This window comes from Gossypium arboreum, chromosome 4 (genome assembly GCF_025698485.1).
Source record: "Gossypium arboreum isolate Shixiya-1 chromosome 4, ASM2569848v2, whole genome shotgun sequence".
NCBI classification, from domain to species: Eukaryota; Viridiplantae; Streptophyta; class Magnoliopsida; order Malvales; family Malvaceae; genus Gossypium; species Gossypium arboreum.
This window is the reverse complement of record NC_069073.1, coordinates 106,498,393-106,505,744: the sequence shown is the minus strand read 5'-3', so window position 1 is coordinate 106,505,744 and position 7,352 is coordinate 106,498,393. Positions and strand designations below refer to the sequence as shown.

The window sequence follows — 7,352 nt, the reverse complement described above, 5'->3', positions numbered from 1 at the left end:
CATTTTGATATATCAAATCAAATGGTGTGGTCTCGACATGCATAATCAAGCAAGTTCTAGAATAACAGTTCAATACTGACACACTCAAAGCAATAATAAAAGTGAGCATGAAAGGATTAATAGATGCTCAAAAGGCTCAAAAATCTCACAAGAAATTATGGCTTTTTGATGTTTAGACTTATGAATTCCAATTCAAAGTAATACCTAGACTTGGTGAAACAACCTATAATTTTAAATTCTTAAAAATCAACTTATCATGCTTGATTCTCTAATGCCTTAAAGTTTAAACAATCAATGCATAAATCCCTATGTTTTAATTAAAGATATATCAATCAAAATCATAAATCAAGTAAAATTTATCCTAAATATGATATGAGAGCTTTTCAAGAGAACAAGGTAATCATTCAGGGATTTTTCTGATAATGACATGAATGCCCCCCCACACTTAAGATGTACATTGCCCTCAATGTACAAAGATAGGTATTATAGAAAATAAAAGTAAGATAGGGAGAGAAGTGAAACTTCTTGTATGATGAATTCCTCGAACTAGAGTTTTGGAGAGTAATCGGTTCAAGAGTGGAGGAGGATACTCCAGCGGTCGTAGAGGATCATTAGTCCATAAGTCATGCGCCAAAAGAATATTATATCTAATGGTAGCTATGGTCGTGGTCAACCAGGACATGGCAGTCGTGGAGAACTTTTCTCGGTGGAGTTGTAGTTCCTATGTAACGATGAGCTTAAGAGCTCTATATAACTGTGATAAAATCAAGAACTTTTTAGGGGATATTAGGAAGAATAATTACTCAAAAAGAAATAACCGAAATTAATAATTAAAAACTAAAATTTCTAAAATCTAATAAAAATAAAAAGTAGTTTCAATAAAAATTAAAAACTTAAAATAATAAATAAATATTTTTAAACATCTTCATCGCTGGATGGTTCGCGAGGTGGGACTGGAGATGAGATGTGGAGATGCTGACAAATCTGCTGTAGAGTAGCATCAATGTTGTTAAATCATTGAAAACACTGTTGCTCGAATCGATTGAGACGCTTATAGATGTCAGCATATGAAGCCGCCGCATAAACTGGACGAGAGGGTGGTGGTGGCTGGGTCGGTGGGTCCTCGTGCCGTGGGGGGACATCATCAGGAATATCCTCATAGGCCTCCTCCTCGATAGATTGGGTGAGACGATACTGGGGAGGGTAGGTTCCTCGGCGCCTCTTGATCATCCTCATGCTAAGCATACTCGAGATGCCTTGTGGAGACATCTGGCTGATGAGGGTGAGGGATGATTCTTGGGCCGCAGTGTTTAGGAGCCCAAACTGTCATGCCAGTCGAGTCACGTAGAGGCCAATGGAGATGACCCCCTTCTGATGCTGCTCCGTCTGGTGCTGAATTGCAAGGGCGATGAAATAGGCAAGGTCGATGACGTACCCTTGCGACATACACCATAAGAAGTAGGCATCGTGAGTGTTGACGAATCCAGTACTCTCTCACCTCGCTGTAATCGTGTGAGCCAAAATGGCGTGTAGGTACCTCAGGGATGGTGGGAGAACTGATGCCTTGGAGCGACTAGGATTGTAGGAGGCTACGCTAGAGGCCAAAGTGTGCCAGCACTTAAAGGAAGAAAAATGTATGTGGTGAGTGAGAGCATGTAGTTCATTTTCCTCCTTGAACTCCTCCGTATATAAGCCTAGTGCAGCACCAAACTCTGGGACGCTTAGCTGGCGGACTAACCCACCTAGGCGAAACTGGACCGTGCCGGGATTATTGTAATTTGTCATTACGGTCTGAAGATGGAACGTTGAGCATAGTTTCATCGTGAGCTTGAGATACATCGGCTCGATAATCTCAAAGAACAGCTCCCAAGGGTCAGTGGTTAGGAGGGCCTGAATCGCATTAGCCATCTGAACTTGTTTTACGGTAGCCCAGTCGATGCAGCGGCCCGCAATTAAGGGTCAGGCCCGAAGTATTTGGAAAAGCTCTTCTTGGGGCCCTCGGGGGAACTACAAGAGAGGGTGACAAATTTTCGTGGTTAGACCCGCGAAAGATGATGCTTCCTTCCTCTTATTCGAAGTAGCTATAGCGGCCTTTTTACCACGTGAAGATGACATGGTACCTGCGTTTAGAACCATCAAGTTATCTTGATGAGTGGTCAAAGTAAAGGGAATACAATTTTTAAATAAAAAAACAGAATTTTAGCCACAACCAAACATAACTAATATAATAATTTCGTGACCTTATCATTGTATGAAAATGGGCGTAGTAATGGCATATGTAGAAACAAAGAGTAAGGCTTTTCTAACAACATGATTGAAAAATGCAAATTGAATGATAGACAGTGGCATGGAAATATCATAAGAATGAGCATGGTCAAGTCATGGGTATGAGGTTTCCCTAATAACTTGATTTAACACGCAATGTAAAATAACTAACCTAAGAATGCAAATTAAATGATAAAATAATGAGCAAAATGAAAAATAGTTCGAAAGCAATGAAAGGAGTAAACAAACGCTAAGGGAGAGAGATTGAGTGTTAAAAACGAAGTTGGAGGCGGTGCACGGGTGTGGCAGGGAGGCCGTGTGGAGTTGCAGCGGCTGGGGTTAGGGTTTCTAAATGGGGAAGAAAGTGAATAGTGCAGGATATTTATAGATTTTGGGGTACATGGCCATGACACACGCCCGTGTTCCCCAATTTCAGCCCGTATGATTCACGAGTTTCAAATTTAGGCGTGTCTGACATTTAGTACACGTCTGTGTTCCTCGAGCGTGTGGGTTCACACGGCTGTGTCACACGATCGTGTCTAGCTTTGTTCGCTTCTCCCACGCCCATGTATACAAGCCTCACGCCCGTGTTAAGGTTCGACCACGGGTGTTCCACATGAGCGTGTCGAACGCCCGTGCTATTTTGGCAGGCTCGACCACGGTTCTTCTACACTAGCGTGTCGCACGCCCGTGTTATTTAGGTAAGCTTGACCACAGCCATTTCGTACGGCTGTGGCGTTTAATTGTAGCCCGTGTTAGGGAAATCTTTTACCCTGTTTTCATACGGCCTTAAGCACGCCCGTATGTTTGGCCGTGTCTCTGTGGAAACACCTGTATTCAAGATTTCTATTAGTAAGTTAGGAGTTAAATACCAAAATTTAAAGAAATTAATATTGTTAGTGCTCGGGTTGCCTCCTGAGAAGCGCTTATTTATAGTCTAAGCTCGACTTACCTCTCCAGTGAAGGGTCATGGTGGTTTGAGGAGTTTATACTCCTCATTCCTGCTATCAACCTCATCAAAATAAGGTTTTAATCGGGTGTTGTTTACCTTAAAAGTGCCAAACTTGGAATGACTCACCTCCACCGTACCGAATGGAAAAATACTGAGTACCGTAAGAGGGATTTCCTCATTCAGTGTGGTAGTGACAATGTGGGGATCTGTGGTATTTAATAAGACCTTATCACCAACCTTAAGTTGATTTGGAGAGGTATCAGGCTCGTTTTGGCGTAGTTTCGATTTTTTTAGTGTTTTTGGTTTGTGCGTCCACCATTCATCGAGTTCCTCGATTTGTAATCTTCGATCTTCATGAACAGGTCCTCTACTAGTGCTTGAGAATGACTCGTGTGCTTCCTTCAGACTCATTTTCTGCAAAGTAGGTTGCACCATATTGTTAGTTTTAGTAGAATGGTTTAAATGATCACTTTCAATTCCTGATGTGTTGCCAGAATTGCGAGCTTGAAGGGTGATTGTTTCGTCTGCCACCCGGAGTTTGAGTTCACCTGTGCCAACATCAATGATGGTTTTAGCAATTGCTAAAAAGGGCCTTCCTAGAATTAAGGGAGTGTTGCTATCGTATTCTATGTCTAAAGCAATAAAGTCAACGGGAAATATAAATTTATCGATTTTAACTAGCACATATTTAATAATACCTCTAGGGAATCTTATAGTTTTATCTTCTAATTGAATGCTCATCCTAGTCTGTTTGGGTTTCCCGAGACTTAGTTGCTTAAACATTTTGTAAGGCATGACGTTGATACTAGCCCCTAGATCAGCTAATGCATGATTAACATCTAAACTACCAATTAAGCAAGGAACAGTAAAGCTCCCTGGGTCTTTTAGTTTGTTGGGTAGTTTATTTTGGAAAATGGCTGAGCAAACTGCGTTCAGCTCCACATGCGACGCCTCGTCTAACTTCCGCTTATTTGCTAAAAGTTCCTTTAAAAATTTCATTGCGTTTGCCATCTGTGAAAGAGCTTCAATAAACGGTAAGTTAATATGTAATTTTTTTAAGAGTTTAAGGAATTTACCAAATTGTTCATCTAGCGGTCTTTCCTTGTCGCGTTGTGGTATGGCACACGAGGTTTATATTTGACAGTTACTGGTTTGTTTGTATTTTGATCTACCTCACCTTGACCTTTGCTTACCATAATTTCTTGCCTCGATTCTGGTTCAGGCTCAATGACTCTTTCGTCATCTTGAATATTAATTGCGTTGAGTTGTTCCCTTGGGTTAGGTTCGGTATTACTTGGCTAACTTGTAATGAACCGAAAGTTACGGTATCGGAAATTGAGTCTTGAGTACTGTTTCCGTGAAATTTATTCATGAATATTTATTAGAAATATTTATGAATTATAGTTGAATGGTTATTTAGTGTTTAATTAAGTGAAGTAGCTTGAATTTAGTTTAAAGGATTAAATTGCATAAGGAATAAAAGTTTAATTATAGATTAAAGAAGTAAAAGGGACTAATCTAGCAATTAGACCCTAAGTGCCATGTGTGTGAATGTATGATATAACATGTGTAATAGTTAGTATATATGTGTAATAGCTATAAGATATTTTATGTTATAGCTATTACACATGTTAATTTTATATTTATTATAGGTTAATAATAATATAATATAGTATAATGAATAAAGAATAATGAGTAAATAAACATAGAAAGAGTTACAGAGAGCAAACGTGAGAAAGAAAGAAGGAAAGAAAGAAAGAAAAGAAAAGGGAAATTTGAGGATTAAGGCCCTAAAGTTTAATTGGTAAGTTGTTTTAGCTCATTTTCTTATGATTTTTATGTTTATGGATGCCTAATTCAAAGTTCTACATGTATGAGGTTAAAATGAAGAAAAATAGAAAATTTTTAGATATTGATTTAGTTGAATAAATTGAGGTTTTATGGGTTAAATTGATAGGAATTGAAGTTAGAAGTGAAAATTGAGTGATTTATTAAAAGAATTCTAAGTTAGGTTTAAATAGGGATTAAGTTGAATAGAGCTCAAAATTTATGTTTTATAATGAATTTTATGAGTTAGAAATTGTTAATGAGTTGATTAAAAGAGAATATGAAGCTTAAGTTAAAGAAAAAGATTAGTAATGGAAAAAGGACGAAATTGGAATTTTTGTAAAAGTTTGATAGAAAGTGAAAATGTGTTTTATGAATTAGTATATTGATGAATTTTAATTGTATGATTGTTAGTAGCAAACGTAGCAATCGGATACGTCATCAAAGAAGGAAAAGAGAAAGTGAACGAAGATATCGATTAAATTCGATAAATAGTGGTTTGTATTTCTATAAACCGAGCTTAATCGTTATTGCTATATTTGATATTTATATTGTATGAAAATGTGAATGAGGTAAGTATTTTTACCATATTGAAATGAATGTGATTTTGAATACCCTATTAACAATGTTTCGGGCTAGTTTGATATAGTTGACATGTCATAGGAATTGGAAGTATTGGAATATTCCGACATTGAGTCGATGAGACACTATGTGTCGACTCATCGTTAAAGTTCGGATTTGTTCCGATGAAGTACTTTGTGTACTATAATGTTAAAGTTCGGATTTGTTCGATGAAGCACTATGTGCTTATCCCGAGTGTGGGTTGGATCCGTGTATCCGTTAGTGTCCGAGTTATGTTAATAAGGGTACATAAAGTAAAGGTTATTAAAGTACTGATTGATATTGAATAATAGCAATAATGTGTTTGAATTACCATGTTTTAAAGTTGATTAAGCTATTGTTTATGGAAATACCACTGAGAGTATTCTCAGCGTACGGTTTGTTTCCGTGCACAGGCTAGGTACGAAAGTATAAGGACTCAGCATACAAGCCGATCCCCAAACTCAAATTGGTGAAGTTTCTATCTTTTTGGAAAATGGCATTGTACCTAGGATGTCTTTTGGTTATATTGAAAGTATCTAAGTTGTTAAATGATATTTTGGTATGTTTTGTAAATGTTACCAAAACCTTAAGAATGGTATGTTTTGATATGTTAGTGAAGAGTAATAAGAGGAATTGTTGGTAAATGTTGTAGAGAGAAGAAATGAAGATGTTATAAACTTAGTTATCAACATTTTATACTAAAACAGATTTGGGCAGTAACAGTAGTCCAACTTTGAAAATATACCAAAAATAGTATAAAGTGAATTAGATGATGAATAAAATATGTAATTGAATTTTAATGAATCTATTTTTATATGGAAGAAACAAAATTGGTAAAAGAGTTGTATTTTATGAGATATTTACGTTTTGGTGAAACAGGGTTAGAACAATTTCTGGATTCCCTGTTTTGACTTTAGAAATTCACCATAAATTGTGTATTAAGAATTAGGACTCAAACTTTATTTGTATGGATTCCTTATTGAGTCTATTTTTAATTGAAACAAATGGCATAGTCATTGGATTTCTGTACAGGAAGAAATTTGATTCGTAGTGCACAAGGGTCAGAGTAGCCAAACCCTGAAACAGGGGAGTCTTTTTCTAATAAACTGTACTAATTGGCCTGACCAAAAATTCTAGAAAAAATTTAGTAAGTAGATATATGAGTCTAGTTTCAGGGAAAATTTACAGAATTGGATTTCGAGTTTCGTAACTCGAGATATGATTTTTTTAGCGACTGTGATGCAGATGGATAGTTTTCTACGAAAACTGTTTAAGTGCTAAGATAAGTTTTGTTATGTCTCCCGCTTGACTCGAAACGGTCTCGGTAGGGGGACGTTACAATATTGATTGGTATCAGAGCTAATTAGGTTTAGTCGGTTCTAGGACTAAATCGAATGTCAATGTGAATCTAGAGGTACATGCCATTACTGAGTCAAATTTGAGTTGGGATTGGATGCTGATATGTTTGTTGAATATTTTTGTTTTATAGCATTAAGAATGTCTGATAAAAGCATTGAGGATACTGATCAAGAGATGTATAGTGAGGATGATGAACCATATAATGTGAATGAATCGGAGTCTACAACTCCAAGTGTGAATCCAGTAGGAAATCAACCGAATGTTGGAAGTGATAATACTGAAGTCTTTAGAATAATCGCCGATGCCCTTCAAAAAGCGGTAGGAACTATGCTTGCTACGTCCTCTA

General features: G+C 37.1%; 1 long non-coding RNA gene across 1 annotated transcript; it reads left to right on the top strand.

The window, feature by feature from the left end:
• The first annotated feature begins 5,490 nt into the window (after window positions 1–5,490).
• Window positions 5,491–6,291, top strand: LOC128291672 (uncharacterized). Its single transcript, XR_008281492.1, has 2 exons — window positions 5,491–5,541; window positions 6,061–6,291. It is a non-coding gene; the product is annotated as an uncharacterized LOC128291672 (long non-coding RNA).
• The last annotated feature ends 1,061 nt before the right edge of the window (window positions 6,292–7,352 follow it).